The 17,029-nt window shown below is 38.4% G+C and overlaps 1 protein-coding gene across 1 annotated transcript in view; it reads left to right on the forward strand.

Moving 5' to 3' along the window:
* AKAP7 (A-kinase anchoring protein 7) overlaps positions 1–11,507 on the forward strand; it is a 108,048-nt gene extending 96,541 nt beyond the window's left edge. Inside the window, exons 9-11 of the transcript XR_009453400.1 lie at positions 6,271–6,346; positions 8,163–8,253; positions 11,252–11,507. The gene's annotated coding sequence lies outside the window, so the exon portion shown is untranslated. The remainder of the gene's footprint in view (positions 1–6,270; positions 6,347–8,162; positions 8,254–11,251) is intronic.
* Positions 11,508–17,029: the final 5,522 nt, after the last annotated feature.

A 17,029-nucleotide genomic window follows, 5' to 3' on the forward strand; every position in this document is an offset into this window, starting at 1 on the left:
TCCAATCTAGGTTTACATGTCTTACTGTTACCTTAGTTAAGAATCATAGCTTCCAGGTGTGCCAGGTGAGTTAGGCATATTACTACCTTCCTTCCCTTGAGTGACCATGTTAGCAAGTTACTGTACTGTTTTCCAGATAGGAAACTAAGAAACATAGACTCTAAATAGTTAAGTGGCTATAAAGCTAAATGGCTATTTATAAAGCTAATAAAAGGTAGGTCTAAATTTAAACTTGGATCTGTTCTACTTCAAAGTCATACTCTTCCCACAATGCACTTCCTTTCTCTACCAGGTACAATACATCTCACAACTTTAGGATGTGTAACAAAGGGAAAGTCATTTTCTTTGAACTAAGCCAGCTCCCTGGTAACTCTGCAGCTCTATGAACATATTTGAGAGCAGTCAGTTGATAAGATAGAATTGAAAAAACAAAAACCCAGATATCTAATTTAGGGATTAAAGATTCTAATCCTTATCAATCAAATCTTCATTTAAGCAGGCTTACACAGATAATGGAAAATACACAATAAAACAAATTTTGTTCATGGTTCCGTTTAAAAAAATGAATAAGACATTAACTTCTCAAAATCTAAGTTTGGGATCTGAAATAGTCAAAATGGCCTTTCCCCATTAACCAGAGTCTTAGAATAATTGCTTGTGGAGTCACATAGTCAGAATATATTGCCCTGAATTGGCACTGTATGCTAAAGCCTTGTTTTCTTACAGGGAGGCTTCATGGTTGAGGAAAGAACATTGGTTTGGTCCAGGAGGCAGACTGGCTTCTAGGCCCGGGTCTACCTCTGACAAGTGATATTGAACAAACCAATTTACTTTTTTAAAAATATATATTTTTTTATTGATTTCAGAGAGGAAGGGAGAGGGAGAGGGAGAGAGAGATAGAAACATCAACGATGAGAGAGAATCATTGATCAGCTGCCTCCTGCATGCCCTCACTGGGCATGTGCCCTGATCGGGAATCCAACCATGACCTCCTGGTTCATAGGTTGATATTCAACCACTGATCTGCACTGGCTGGGCCCAGTTTACTTTTTTGAGCTTCAGTTCCCAATCTAATATTTGAGACAGTAGGGCTGGGTAATTCCAAGGATCCTGGACTCTTTGTGACTATGCCAGGGTGCTACTTGTGCTGATGCCACCGTCTCAGCTAGCTACCCAGGTGTGAGGCCTTCTTGACTGGACCACTCCAAGGCATCTGTTGTCAATGACAGGGTAGGAACTAGAAGACTTTACATTGTTTCACTTGTGTTGGTTGTCACCTTCATGTAGGGAAACCCCAGTGGCATGTATTCACATTTATAACCAGATCCCAACATTTTTAGTCACTAGAAAAATAGTAGATCTTAGATGAATATTTTAAGAGATATCAAAAAATATTTTCAACAGAACAAGATTCTGTCAGTCAGCTTTTAACTTGGTCCTACTTTATTGAGTTTTAGGTTATTATTGTATGAATCTATTTCTCAGTCTAAACAACTATAGGCCTTTGAGATATACTGGATTTATATCTAGAGCATTCTTAAGATTCAAACTATTCGCTCCAAACAGAAATGTGCCAGTCATCCCAGCAGCAAGATGTTCCCATAAGGAGGTAATTAAAGCAGTTTGACTTCATATTCTAAATGTCATTTCAGACATATGACCAATAAGATATGTTTGCTTCTCTGCACTCCATCCCAGATGCATAAACCAGCTATGGCATTATGTAACAAATGAATTTATTTCATTTTATAATTAAAGACAACAACTTATAGTATCTACAAACATAAATTGATGAATGGGTAATCTATCAGCATGCATGGTTTTCATCCCTTTCAGATCTCATCTCTAATAAATTTATCTTGAACAAATTATAGATGCATTCCTGAATTCCAATTTTTTTGCAGGTAGAGAGAATTCATATATAAAAATAAATAAATCCAGTGTACTTAAAAATAGTTTCTAAGTCCCTATGTGAATTTGATAGTGGTGCACATTGCTAACAAGAGAAACTCTTGGATTATTTCACTCATAGTAAAAATTAATATTAGAGCAGTTCATTCTAAGTCAGTGATTTAAAATTCTGACACTATCTACAGCACTTCTTTCCTGGATCACTGTCTCAGGGATAATAAGGAACTCTGAGAGCTGAAAGAAGGTGCTAATATCATCTCTAGTGTAATATGCTCAAAACTACCTGTATCATTAAATTTAACTAATAAGTTCAGGAAATTTAGGATCATTTTAAGATGTAAACTGCGACATTTATTCCCCTGCATATCCCATCATTAAGCACTTGTTGGAAGGCCATGGAACTTGGTTATAGCATCAAAGATAGGAATAATAACACTGAGAAATTGATTCATTGTCTTCAATACACTAATGCTCCTCTCCCTTTAGTGGTTCAAATTATGTTTGAAAAGCCACTATCCTATGACACTGTCCCCGTATACATCTGTTATATTGTTTGACCCATCTGCTTGTAGTCCTGTCAGCTTAAGCAGCTATATGGTATATGGAGCTCTTGTTCTTAAGTGACGGTAGAACAAATTGGTACTACACTTAAGATTACACTTCCTTCCCAAAATCACATGGCACAATATCATCATGATTATGTCTTTGAACCAAAGTGCACTGTAGTTTCTTTACATATTTTTAAAAAATTATGGGTAAGATATATGTTATCTATAAGATAATTTTTAAGTCTTTTTTTTTGTAAATGCTCATGTAAGATATTAAAAGTTGTAGGAGGTGAGAGAATGAAGAAATGAGTCTCATAGCTAGACAGGCATTACAATGCTGAGGAAAGAAACAGAAGTTATATGTATGCACCAGTATAAAAAATATCTGATATGGTAATTGAGGTAAAGAAAATAGCATGGATATGCAAAGTGGGGAGAGACTACATATTTTTAAGATTCTGGAAGACAAATTTGGAAGCTATTTTTATCAGGTCCACACTTGGAAAGTGTCTTCATGGAGGGGGATGTGATGAGGGCTTTTAAAGATTTCCTGGACATTTGTCACTCTAGTGACTGCCCAGAATCTTTTGCACACCCTTCCTACATTGTAAACCCTCCTTCCCTAGGGTAGAGGTCCCGAGGTAGAGATAGGAACTCACCTTTTCAAGCTTCTGTGTCACAAGTTCAGTTATGTGACCTGAGCTCCACCAAGCAAGAGGGAGACCCTGCAGGGAATAAATCCATCTGGCAAAGGTGCTGTCTGGGGATCCCATACCCTCTGTAGGTCATGCACCCTGGCAGAGGGTAGTGCCAACAAGGTTCCCCTGGAACAGCTGGCAGTGTAATGGGGCATTCTTCTTGCTGCCTGGCCACCCAGGCTGATTCTCTGGACCTTCTGGGGATTCTGTGAGCTATTGACTATTTTTTACTCTAAAGTTCCCTTTTCACTTAAACTAGCTAAAGTTGGTTCTGTTTGCAACTAAAACCCCTGACTAATACAGGCGACACTTCTCTAAAGCACTATTTCCACAAAGGGCACAATTGGCATTTTGAATAGAACACTTCTCTGTAGTGTGGACGGTTCTGCTCGTTGTGGGATGTAACCATCCCTGATTGCCAAGCACTAAATTCCAGCAGCAGATTCCAGTTATTGTGACAACTAAACATGCCCCCCCCCCCAATTTTCCAAATCTCCTCCAGATGGAGGCAACATAACCCCAGGGTGGGGAGCACACTATTAAATAGTGCTCTCATAGCACATAAAAGAGTTAAAAAGGCTCCTTCTTGTGCCCATTGTATCAAGAGATAATTGAGGTCTTAAAGAGGACATGCTACCCAGCCAGAGTGGCTCAGCGGTTGAATGTCAACCTATGAAACCAGGAGGTCACGGTTCTATTCCCAGTCAGGGCACATGCTCAGGTTGTGGGCTCAATCCCCAGTAGGGGGGGTGTGCATGCGGCAGTCGATCAATGACTCTCTCTCATCATTGATGTTTCTATCTCTCTCTCCCTCTTCCTTCCTCTCTGATGTTAATAAAAAAATATTTTTAAAGAGGACATGCTCACTGGGGCTCTTGACACACTCTATCAGGTGCCTGTATAAAAACAGGAAAATGGAGCCACCTGCATATTTATGTGATGTGGGTCAAAACACCGAGTTAGTGCACCTGGAAAATGGCTGAAAGGATCAGTTGAGTTGGTAGTGATGTCATTGTTGAAAAATTTTTCTTTGTTTATAGGATTCTTTGGGCAGACTTAGAGATTGAAAAAAAAAGATGACCTCCAAATTCTAAAATAATGACGTATTAACATGATTATTAGGTAACATAATAATAGGACTATTTCTTGTTCATTTCATAAAGAGGTAAGTTAAATATTTTACATCATATGTTTAAGAGAAAAAGTTTATAATAAACAGATGTAGGGATTTTATATTTTAATATAAAATTATTAGAGATATGTTAGAAATATAGAAATGTGTTAATATACAAACAATATTAATTTTCCCAAAGAGGCATGCTAGAAGGAGCTAAGCTACAGAAATGGGAAAGAGCTGTTCCTTATGGGCTCAACTGGAACCTGGAGAAAGGTGGCTGCCTGAGTTAAGTGACTCATGAAAATGCAGAGAAATGTAATAAATCGACAGAAGAAAATGAATACATCACATTAATTATAGGTTGTGGAGGATTTATACAAGAATAGTTCAGAATCTGATGTGGGGGATAAGTGGAGTCACTGTGATGGACAAGGACAAGACAGCAGGAGTTAGAGGTCAAACTGGGGAGAGGTAGAAATACTCTCTTCTCAAGGGCAGAGATGTAAATATCAAACACTAAGAGCCAGTTATGGAAGGTGTCTATAATCCTAGAGAGAGACCCTAAAATTATCGGGGTGAAGAAGATCACCCTCACGGAATAGTGTTTACAGAGATGGGGAAAGAAAAACAAAGCTGTATTTGGGTAATGCCACCAGTCCCCTTTGTCCTGTTTGTCCAACAAACTGGTTGCAGCAAGGTGACTGACTGAATTAGGCTCCCATCACCTCTGTCCAGGCCAGATAAGAGCCCCAAACCTGGGCATGGGAGGGGAAAAAGGAGACTTGGATACCGAGGAGGGGTGTGGGCAATACCATGTCCTCCATGTCTCCCCTGCCTCGCTTTGGTTGGGGTAATGCTAGGACTCCTCCCAGCTTTAAGTTTGGGGAATCTGAGAGTAGGGCAATTCTTTGCCCCATTTCTGGTGGAAGTGCCAGAGAGGTGGCCAGCCTAGGTTAGAAGTGACCCTTTACTGCTGTCCTGGAGGCCATCTGAAAGAGTGGACATGGTGGTGGGGCTTGTTTGGGCTTGAGGGGAGCAGAGAGCCCATACCCCACTGAAGAGTTTTCTGAGCACTCCGAGTGCCATGAGAAAAGATCTTCATCCCAGATTGGCCCAAATCATATATCATACACAAAGATACAAACCTCACTAATAATTAAACAAGTTAAAACAATAATGAGATACATATTTTTTTTTTACCTATCAGAGAATATTGGTTTAAGAAGTTTGGTAATATATGAACTTTCTGGTTATTGTTTTAAGGAAGGAAGAGTGGAGGAACAATGAAGAGAATTTGTGGTGAAACTTACCTTTTTGGTATATGATAACAAAATAATTCTATTATTTATGTGTTTTGCTAGTTATGTATCTTGCTAGTTGTGCATTTAAAAATAGTGGCCCCAAAGCTAGAGAAACAAATTGAAAGTCAGGAAAACGGGAAAAGTGGATGGTTCACACCAGCCATCAATTACTTTAGTTTGTGTCATATTACTTAAGAGACTTAGATGACGTTGACGTAACAATGTTGTAATGATGCTGGAAATGATAATGCCATAACAAGTGCTAAAAATGCTGGAGTAATAATGGCATACTGATGCTGATTAAGACTAGAGTTGAGAGGCTGACAATCCAGCAAGGAGAATCTCATTGTCATATTGGTACAAAATAGGCACTCAATTTCTAAACCGATTGAAACATTTCTATACAACAAAATTTACTTTTCTGGTGTATGGTTTTATAAGTATTTACTGTGCATGGATTCTCATAACCACCATAGACAAGATGCAGAATAATTTTAATATCCTGAAGAACATCTTCAAGCCACCCTTTCTATTCAGACCTTTCCTCCATCCGGAACCCCCAGGCAACCACTTATCTGTCCTCTGCTTCTATATTCTTATCTTTTCCAAAATGCACATAAATGGAATCTTACAGTATGTGCCCATTCAATTCTGAGTTCTTTCCCTTATAATACATAATTTTTTATTTTTGAAAGAATGTTTATCTTTGCTGAACCCCGAATCCCAGATGAAGAAAGAAGAGAGGAGAGACTGAGCTACTGCAGAACTTAGGTTGGTAGCATATTGTGGTGCTGAAAGAAGTGGAGAAGTAAGGCGACACTGCTGAAATGCTGTTTTCCTTTATGTACAACAAGAGCTGCATCTATTTAAAGCTTTTGGATTCTGATTTGCCATTTCTATTTTGGGAATATTCAAATATATGTCCTCTAGAGGCATGATGGGAGAAAACTCACCTCACTACTGAATTCCCTTAGTCTCTGCATAGGGAAACATAATGATTCTGTTTTTAATTAAATTTTTTTTGTTACTTGGGCACTTGAGTGTATTCTAGTGCTGGTGAGATCATCAAATGCCTTAGCAGCATATTTCCTTGTTCCCTGGAAAACTGCTGACCTTTCAAATGATCACAGGTTTATTCAGCGCAGGCTGTGCGCACGGCACAATTATGTGCAACACAAAATTGAGTTGGAGCTATAAGAAGTGAGACGAGCCATGGCTTGTATTTTACTGCCTGAGGGGACTCTCCAGCTTCCATCAATGTGCTCCCACTTCCATTATAAGCAGTGTTTCTCTTTGCTGCTGAGTTCTGCTCTTTCAGATGATGGAAACAATTATTTAGGGAGGGAATTAATACTGTGCTTTGGAGTTCCCACTGAGATGAACATATTTAGCAGATAGAGAGTTCAATACCCGCTGAGTAAATAAAAGCAGCAACCTCCAGGTCTAGCTATGCTTCGCACACATGCACACACACACACACACACCTTCACACTGTAAGTTGTGGGGGTGGGGAGATGTGGCTTTCAGGGAACAGTCTACATTGCAAACTGGTTTGCTGTTGCAACTTTAATGGTATGCTCCCTTAAAGAAGCAGATCTGTTGTGGAATAGGTAAGAAGGACTAGATCCTAGAGAATGGCTATATGAAAACTTGCTTGGTTTATTCAAAATGTTAAGGTCAGGCCATTTGAATGAATCAACTTTGCCAATGGGCTCAATTCTGTACTTCCTAAGGTTTTCTTTAAAATCTCTTACAATTACAAATGAATTTGCTTCAGTTTTAATTTTCTGTTGCATTTCCTTTGAGGCTGACCATTTTCTTTATTTGTTCATTAAGAACTCCATGTTTGAAATTATGAATAGTTTGTGTCCAAGAAGCAGACTAATTCAGTAACCAAGCAGAGTGTAGAATATGATTCCATTTCTCTCACCATCATTGTGCTGAGCAGACTGGGAAACACGTCACTGGTTGGTCTGTTACACCCGAGAAAGATAAAGTGCTGGCCTAAAGGCTAAAAATCAAGTAGACCATGGTCTGTACCTCATTGGGCAAATCAAATGGCGCATATATCTCTAGCTGGGCTACCCTCTTTTGAATTCAGGAATTTTATAAGACAGACCTGCTTAGAATTGTATAGGATTGGCTGTCATCCAAGCAGCAGTGAATGCTTCCCCTTTATGCTGTCATTACGCCTTGAGCGCACTCTTAGAATCATTGGCTTCATGCAGTTGTCTCTCCCTCCAGTGTCTTGGAGGCCTTCAATGACAGAAACCTTTTCTTTTAACACATAGGATACCAATAAATTTTATTTTGTTTTGTTTTTAAATATTTCTTACTGGTTTTTAGAGAGAAAAAGGACATCGATGGGATGCCTCCTGCACGCTCCCTATCAGGCATTGAGCCCACAACCTGGGCATGTGCCCTTACTGGGAATCAAACCAGCAACATTCTGTGCATGGGATGACACCCAACTAACTGAGCCACACCGGCCAGGGCCCAATAAGTACTTTTGAATAAATGTTTACCTATTGAGAATCATGGTTTTACTGAGACTCAGTCTTATCCTGCTCTTTTTGTTACACCACAGTTAAAAATACCTCATTGACCACTCTCAGGCCACAGCACCAATATGACCCAGACCTTGGGAATAACGAGTCATCCAGGATGAATACATTTCAGTGAGTAGTTTTTCTTTCTTTCTTAAGATTTTCTCTCTTCTAGGACTCACTCTTTCCCTGCAGATCTTTGGGTTTCATGCTTATTTACATCTGGAAGTATGCAATTCCTTTTCCTTTCTCATTTGTTTTTCAAGTTTGTTGAGGACTAGACAGCATCTCACACATCATTGTATCCTCCGTAAGCACCAACACAATGTCCTGCAAATATAAAGTGCTCAAAAGAGGGCTGATTCCATATTTGGAACTCCATTTCCATGAAGAATTGAAGTGTGATCAAGTTTTAAATCAAAGCAATCAAGGGAAAAAGGCACAGTGACTGCAAATGCAGTGTTTGTGCCAATATCCAGCCCCAGTGGTCGGTTATCAAAATATCATCATTACATTGGAACCAACCCTGGATGGGCAGCTGGATTCTAGCTTCAACTCTGCCACCCAATATCTATTAAGCCTTAAGTAATCATTTTCAGACTTCAATATTCTCTACAGCAGACCAGCAATGTTTGCGTGGAGTGTGGGTGGTATTAGATGACCTCCAGAGATTTGTTAGCCCTAGGTGTGTTTTTTTAACCTTATTTCATCATATATAATCACCAATTAACGTGGTGGATTTGCAGAAATTGAAGAGTTGTGAACAAAGAGTGTGCTTAAAGAAATACTGCTAGAATAATGCCTCCTACTAAAAGTGCTAGAACTTAAAATATTTGTTCAAAAGATAGGTTTTGAATGCCTCTGTGTGGTAGGCCCTGGGGTTTGGGGATAAACAAAACAGTTATGCATGAAAACTTAACATAAGTTAGTGCTAAGTACCCTTCATAGGGGCTTAATTCAAGGAAGGACAGCAAGTATGAAACCTAGACATTGAAAACCTGAAAATAGCCAGTGTGTTGGAGTATGAAGACGAGTCATGTAGGATGTGGCTGAGAGACTGATCACTGCCGGATGAGTAAGGTTCAGTCTGAAGCTGTCCTTTGGGATCAGCAATGTTGTTGAAGGAGTGGTGGGGTGGCAGCAACAGCGGAGGGGGTTGGAGGGTCATCCAGGGGATGGGCCACAGAGGTGGTGAACGTGGTACCATTTTGAGAAATTTGGTTATGAAAGAAAGGAGAGAGGGAAATTGATGGTGAGGAAATTGGTTGATTTTCTTTTTTTTTTATGAGAAAAGACAGAATGGAGAGGGAGCAGTGGAAGACATCAGAAGGGATGGGCTTCACTCTGGTTGAGGTACAAGTTGAGGTGTGGGATATGGATGACGTACGCGTGGAAGAATTGGCATTAGGTGAAGGGACACGCTCTTCTATTGCAAACCCTGGCCAGACTATGGGGAGCGGGATTCTGAGGCTTCCCTAGTGGATCCCGGAAGAAATGTGTTCCCTAGTTGTCAAAGTGATGGACTACATGACTCAACAAACTGAAGACTGTGAGATTATGCCAGAGACCCTCTGAGTCTGTAGTACTGCAAAGAATGTAGGGAAATATCCATGTGACACTCTGGAAAGCTGGAATCTTTGTTAACATGGTTCTTCTGAAGAACATATAATATTTGGTTAGTTAGTAGTCTTCACTAGTTTAGAGACTAATACACTGTGGGCAGAGTTTGCAGTAGGCTCTATAGCAGTGGTTCTCAACCTTCTGGCCCTTTAAATACAGTTCCTCATGTTGTGACCCAACCATAAAATTATTTTCGTTGCTACTTCATAACTGTAATGTTGCTACTGTTATGAATTGTAATGTAAATATATGATATGCAGGATGGTCTTAGGCGACCCCTGTGAAAGGGTTGTTCAACCACCAAAGGGGTCACGACTCACAGGTTGAGAACCGCTGTTCTATAGTAAGATGCAGATATAGTCGCAAGCCAAAAGGCCTGTCAAAACTCAGGTAATTTTAAAGGAGACCTGCAGCCCAGGGATTATAGATTTGTATCTTGTGATGAGTTGGAGAAGCTAGACAATTTACCCCATTTCTACCAGATGTTCCCTTTCTACCCACTCCCTAATTTTTCTTTTCCAGAGCTGCTCTTTCCTGCTACCTTTGGATACACATCTCTGGTCCGGTGGGCTCTACTTGCTCACATCCTTGGGCCAGTAAATTTGATCTTAATTCAACTTTTTCTCAAACCTAGCCAAGTCTGTGCTTGGCATAAAAAAGACCCTTCGTTGAACTGGTAATCTTGTTTTCTAGTACTATTAGTTATAAAGTCTTAGGGAGGCAGAATTTTTTTTTAAACAGAGAACCTTTCAAAAGATATCAAGAGGCTTTTACAACCTCTATGCCTGTTATAAAGTATACTAGGAGCCTGGTGCACGAAGATTTGTGCACGGGGGGGGGGGGGGGGGGCGGGGGGGCCTGGAGGGTGGAGGTGGAGGTGGGTCCCTCAGCCTAACCTGCACCCTCTCCAATCAGGGAGTTTCTGTCTTTGCAATCATATGAGTAAATTATCTGAGACCCCTAACCCAGTTTGGTTTGTTGCTCACAGAATAATAGAGGCATTTTTTTTTCTTTGCTTTATTGGTGGAGATTTCCTGGACGTTTTAGGATATCTTCCCTTTAATTTTTCCTAGACACTCTGATTTTACTTATGTCTCTCACCTTTGCTTTCCCTCCATCCCCCACTGCAACAGTAACTTGCTCCAGGCTCACTTTGCTCTAGTGTCTAGGAGATCCATCTGCCACCAGAACTACAATTCCCAGCATTCCTGGGGGTCCTCACAATCTTGGTTTTCCCTTCCTGCTCTGTCTCTGTCCCATGGCCTCCCACTCTGCCAAGTCCTCCAAGCCACCAGCTCTCCCTCTCTGTTCTCCGTCTGGCAGCTTGGGGAGCCAAGTTCCCCAAGTCACTCCACTCTCTGCCAGCTCTCGCCCTCTTCTCTCCGTCTGGCACCTGTGTCTGTAAATTAACCCACCATCTTTGTTGGGTCAATTTGAATGCTCATTCCTGATTGGCTGATGAGCTTAGCAGAGGGACGGTCAATTTACATGTTTCTCTTTTATTATATAGGATGTTTTCTATTATGATTCCATTGCCAAGACTGACTTGGCAGCAGGATTTCCTCAGTGACTGGGTGAGGCTCAAAATGATCTCCGACCAGTCCTCGAAAGGCTTCAAAGGTCTTCTAAATATTTTCTTAAGACTCTCCACTGGCCCTGACCAGTTTGGCTTAGTGGATAGAGTGTCGGCCTGCAGACTGAAGGGTCCCAGGTTTGATTCCAGTCAAGGGAAAGCACCTTGGTTGTGGGCACATTACCAGTAGGGGGTGTGCAGGAGGCAGCTGATCGAAGTTTCTCTCTCATCGATGTTTCTAGCTCTCTATTCCTCTCCCTTCCTCTCTGTAAAAAAATCAATAAAATATATATTTTTAAAGAATACTCTCCATTGGCTCCTTAAGTCATGTTTGAGACCAGGGTTATATTATATTAAGCAGGAACTGGATAGAAAATCCTGTACAAGGCACACAGTTAACATAATTTCTTTCATTTAGAATTCTGCTACCTGTCCAATCTGGTTATCAATCTTCTTTTTCAAAATATGGCCTGGGCACTGGAAAGAATAAGTTAGGATGTCCCTTTTCTCTGAGTGATTCATAATGTGCTTACCAAGGAAAACAATTCGTTTTTTCCTTTGACAACTTCTAAATATTTTGACAATAGGTTCCTCAATGAGACATCAAAACTATGTGAATAAATGAATAGAATGCACCATCACTGAGTACATACCGTGTACCATAGATTTTGATGTAATATGTTAGCGCAGAGTCAAGAGCATTAGCACTAGGACGTGGCACCAAATTGAGGATTTCCTCCATGCTACAGGAATTAACAAGGTTTGCCCACCCATATATCCCAGTCTCTATGCTGCTTCCATTCTCATAGCACAAGACAGCATTGGATTTTTATAGCAGAATTCATTATGACTTCTTTAAATAACAATCATCCTTCCCAGCTGTTTCTTTTTATAATCATAGGAGAAAATGAAAATATCTGTGAACACATTAAACTACATTTAAATGTAAAAGCTTAAAATTATTTTAAACATTAGGAAACCTGAGAGTTGTGATGTTTCCTTCTAGGCCCCTTCTTCCTTGCAGTTCACCTTGTAAATTTAGATACTATAAAATTCATCCATTTTTAGGACATAGTTTAGATCTTCAAATTTTAACAAAAATGAAAATAAGTTAGAAAGTAAAACCATTTATTAAGATTTTTTAAAATTTGCACAAAACACAAATATGAACTAAATTGAGAAATTTATCCATGTTCCCCCAAAGACTCTAAACTTGGATTAATTTTTAAATGTATTGCTTCCTACTTTTAAGGATCAGAGAATTCCCAGGCTATAGAAAGGAATTTGGAATAGAGAAAATGATTAAATATTGTTTACTTCAGTTTATAAAATAAGCCCTGATGTCAAATAGATACACATAAGGTGCTGTGGATCAATCTCAGTTATTGATATATATGTGAAAAATTATAAACAAAAGGTCAAATAGAATTTAGTGGTATGTACAACAATAACCTACCATGTGCAATGGGGTTTATTCTAGGAATATAACAGTAGTTAAATCTAATATTAGGAAACTTACTGAAATAACATAACATTAATGAATAATTTAAGAGTGGACTATATTCATCTCTAAGTAGGTCACATAAGTATTTGAGAGAATGCCCTCATTTTTTATTTAAATAAAATGAAAAAAATCTCTTAGTGAGGTAAAATGGAAGGAACATTTCTTAATGTGACAAAACATATCAATTTGAAATCAAAACTGAGTCACCCGGCTGGGGTGGCTCAGTGGTTGAGTGTCAAATTATAAACCAGGAGTTCAATTCCCAGTCAGGGCACATGCCGACATTGTGGGCTTGATCCCCAGTTGGGGGCATGCAGGAGATGGCTGATCAATGATGCTCTCTCATTATTGATGTTTTTATCCCTCTCCCTTCCTCTCTGAAATCAATAAAGATATATTAAAAAACAAAACAAAACAAAAAAACCTAAGAATCTACTTAATGGTGAAACTCAAAAGCGTTTCCTTTAAAATCAGAAACATATAGATGATCCTTTATCAATATTATTATTTAATAACACTGGCATTTCAGGTCAGCCATGAGATATGAAACTGGATTAATAGAAAACTATATTAGAAAGGAAGTCTCATTATTATGTTTGGATGACATTATCACACATATCATACATTATCACACATAGACAACTCAAGACGAGACAGAAAAATTCTAGGATTTAATTTTAAAATTCAATAAAATGGCAAAATGCATGAAAATCACATCAAAAATTAATGTTTATTCCAGAAATAAGTTTTAATATAATGAAAAAAAAGTGGCACTCACAATTTCAGGCAATATTCAAACTACCAATAAAAATGATCAGTTACAAGGTTCAGAGTATTCATAAAATAATCCCCAAGAAATAGTTTAGGACAAGTGCAAAGGTCTCAGGAATGAGCTCTGGAGGGGATGGAACAGTATGACATGGAAGACTTCCTCAACAAGAATTTATAAGGGATACAAAAGCGAATTTTTTCTAGGGGTCACTTCAAGTATTCATCATGTCATTCCAACGTCATAAACATGTCTAAGGGTAATTTGTGGAAAGCAGTTCAGGAGCCAGTAATATAGCTTATATGTATGTTTACCTGATATCAGGACAGATTAAGATAGAAGCAGCACAGAACTAGCCTGGGAAGAATGGCTGTTGGGATTGGGTGATGTGTCCAAAGAGGTTGATTATAGTACTCTGTCTCTTCTTGTCTACTCTTGGGTGTGTTTGAAATTCTCTTTGATAAAATATTAAACAAAGTAACAAGCCTGAAACAGCAGTTCTTAATATATAGGCTCAACTGACCTATACAGATCAATAACCCTCCTGAAATTATGTACAAAATGCCATATGTAAGAGCATATGTTCATTTTTTTTTCCCTGTGGAGGAGATCCAAAACTCTGATCAGATGCTTGGGAGTCAATTTTATTTAAGTAAGAGCAATTAGAGTAAATGGCTTTCCTAACTTTTAGCCATCCTTTCATGAGAATTATTTCTTGCAACTGATGTTTATAATCGAAATTGGGAAATAGAGATTTTAAGGCTATGATCTGTTGCACAGACCCTGAAGTACAAATGAGACTTGCCAAACCACAAGTATTCTTGAAATCATTGTGATAGAAGAATTCGTTTTTGAGGAACCTAAGTCTTATGATGGGAAAATAGTGTTGGGGAAATTGGAGATATAAATTAAACATTGAAAGCTGTCATAATATGCTGTACACTGATTAAAACAACCTAATTGAGGCAAAACATTCAATAAAGCAAGTGAAAGTGACACTTTATGAATCTTAAAAGAGCAAGTATGGGCATTATAAAATTTATTTCCATTTACCATTTCTAACTGGAAAAACTTATTCATCATCCCCCATTGAGATGCTTTCAAATACATTTACTTTGCTACTGATAATCTGTATTCTAAAAAGCTCTCTCCCCCTCTGTCTCCCACTGCCTCATTTGTCTCATTCTTTGTCCAATTGTTCAAGACCTTTTAAATGTTGTCACTAGACGTTGTTGATTCCCACCTCCCAAGGCCTCAATACAGTGGGGCCTTGACTTATGAGTGTCCTGACTTACGAGTTTTTCGAGATACGAGCTGTCTCTCGGCCGATTTTTTGCTTTGAGTTGAGAGCTAAAATTCGGGTTACGAGCCAGCTTCAGATACCCCACCGCTAGTTGGCGCAGCGAATGTCACAGTGAATGCCACAACATCAGCCCAGCATCACGTGTCTCACTCGTTCACTTTAAGATTTGACATACGAGTAATTTGAGTTACGAGCTCCATCACGGAACAAATTAAACTCGTAAGTCAAGGCCCCACTGTATTCTGGAGACAAAAAGAGTGAAATAGCACTTCTTAAGAATGTTTTAATACTCTCTCTTAGAAGAGACTCAGTCTTGTGGTAATTTTTTTCTCAACCTGAAGTATGCAATATAGCAGCACATATAGTTTCATTAGAAAACTTCCATTTCCACTTTGTCTCCTTTCCTTTCATAAGCAAATGATTTTTAATTAACAAAGAAAAGTCTGAAAGTACAGTTGTGATGATGATGATAAGAATGATGAGGATGATTGCTAATGATTATTCCGTGCCAGACACTTTTCTATGTGCTTTATGTGTATTAACACACAATTCGCACACCAAACCTAGGAAGTGGTATCAAAAAAACTATCTGAAACTTAGAAATAGGTCAAAGAAATCAGTGGGTGTCTTTCAAGGGCATTCCTGGGCTTGCAACTTTGATTGATTTTCTATTACTTGTCAGACTACTTTACACCTCCATAGAGGTTGAGGCTAACTTGCAGATTTGTGTTGAGATACAAATAATTTCTATTTGGTTGGTGGGCTGGGGGTAGGGGTGGGGGTAGTGATAATCCCAAAGATTATCATTCATTGTCGCCTTGGACATTAACCAATTTTATTTCTAACTCAGCAATCTTATCTAAACATTCATTTATTAAATTGACCATAAATGCCTACCTTCTCAAATGCCCTTTGGACCCGTTTTAACATCTTAAGGTTTCCTCATTAACTAATGAGTTAAACAAAAGCTTTGATACATTCATTTTTTTAACCTTTTGAAAATCATACTCTAACACTAGGTGTATTGCATTATAACTTTTAATGGTTGTGTATAATTCTATTGTGTAACTCAAATCTATTTACTCAACTGATTCTCCTGTTGTAGGATATTGAGGTTGCTTCCAATATTTTTTCCTTTTAGGAAAGAAATTCTATATTAAATATTTTGTAGTTAAACATTTGCATTGTGTTCAGTTACAACAGTACAAATAAAATTTCTGGATCAAAACTACTTACATTTTAAAGATTTTAGGTGGACATTGCTCAGTTGCCCTTCAGGAGGTTAATCTAGTTTATACTCTAACAGAATATAAAAATACATACTTACATTCCTCAGATCCATTTTTCCCCCAAATGATTCCCAGTGGGAGTGACTCATACATGTAACACAAAAGCAGGAATTGATAAAAATGTAGAACAAAAATTTTGAGAAAAGAGAACTTAGAGTTGGAGATAATTAGCTGCATTTACATATTAAGAGCAGATTATATGATTTGAGAATCAGTAGGGTTGACAATATTTAAGTGATTTCCTAACTAAATAACATACCTGGATTGCTGCCTAATTCTGCTTTCTGTAAATATAGGGCAATGGAGTATTTGCAGACAGAACCAAAATTCTTTCCTCCTGTCCTTCCTATTTTTCCAGAGAACATATCTGAATGCTCTATAAAACATAAATGGCTAATTAAAGCCAAACATTTCTATGTTATAAAGTACAACAATACTAGTTTCAGTATGGAAAATATTTATAATATTTATTATGAACACCTAACCATGGCCTTGCCCAAATAACCGAGAGAACACCTAATTTTAAGCAATATTGTTTCTCTCATGTAACCATAATCTATTTTTATAATGAAAGTTAAAACTTATTTCCTGAAGTTAAATAAAAGAAAAGCTAGATAAATTTTATTTATTGATTGATTTGAGAGAAAGAGAGAGAGAGAGAGAGAGAGAGAGAGAGAGAGAGAGAGAGAAAGAGAGAGAGAGATCAATTTGTTGTTCCACTTGTTTATGCATATATTGGTTGCTTCTTGTATGTGCCCTGACCAGGGATTGAAATCCACCTTTGGTATATTGGGATGACACTCTAACCAACTAAACTACCTGGTCAGGGCCAAAGTGAAATGAATTTTAA

This window comes from Myotis daubentonii, chromosome 6 (assembly GCF_963259705.1).
Source record: "Myotis daubentonii chromosome 6, mMyoDau2.1, whole genome shotgun sequence".
In the NCBI taxonomy this organism is placed as follows: domain Eukaryota; kingdom Metazoa; phylum Chordata; class Mammalia; order Chiroptera; family Vespertilionidae; genus Myotis; species Myotis daubentonii.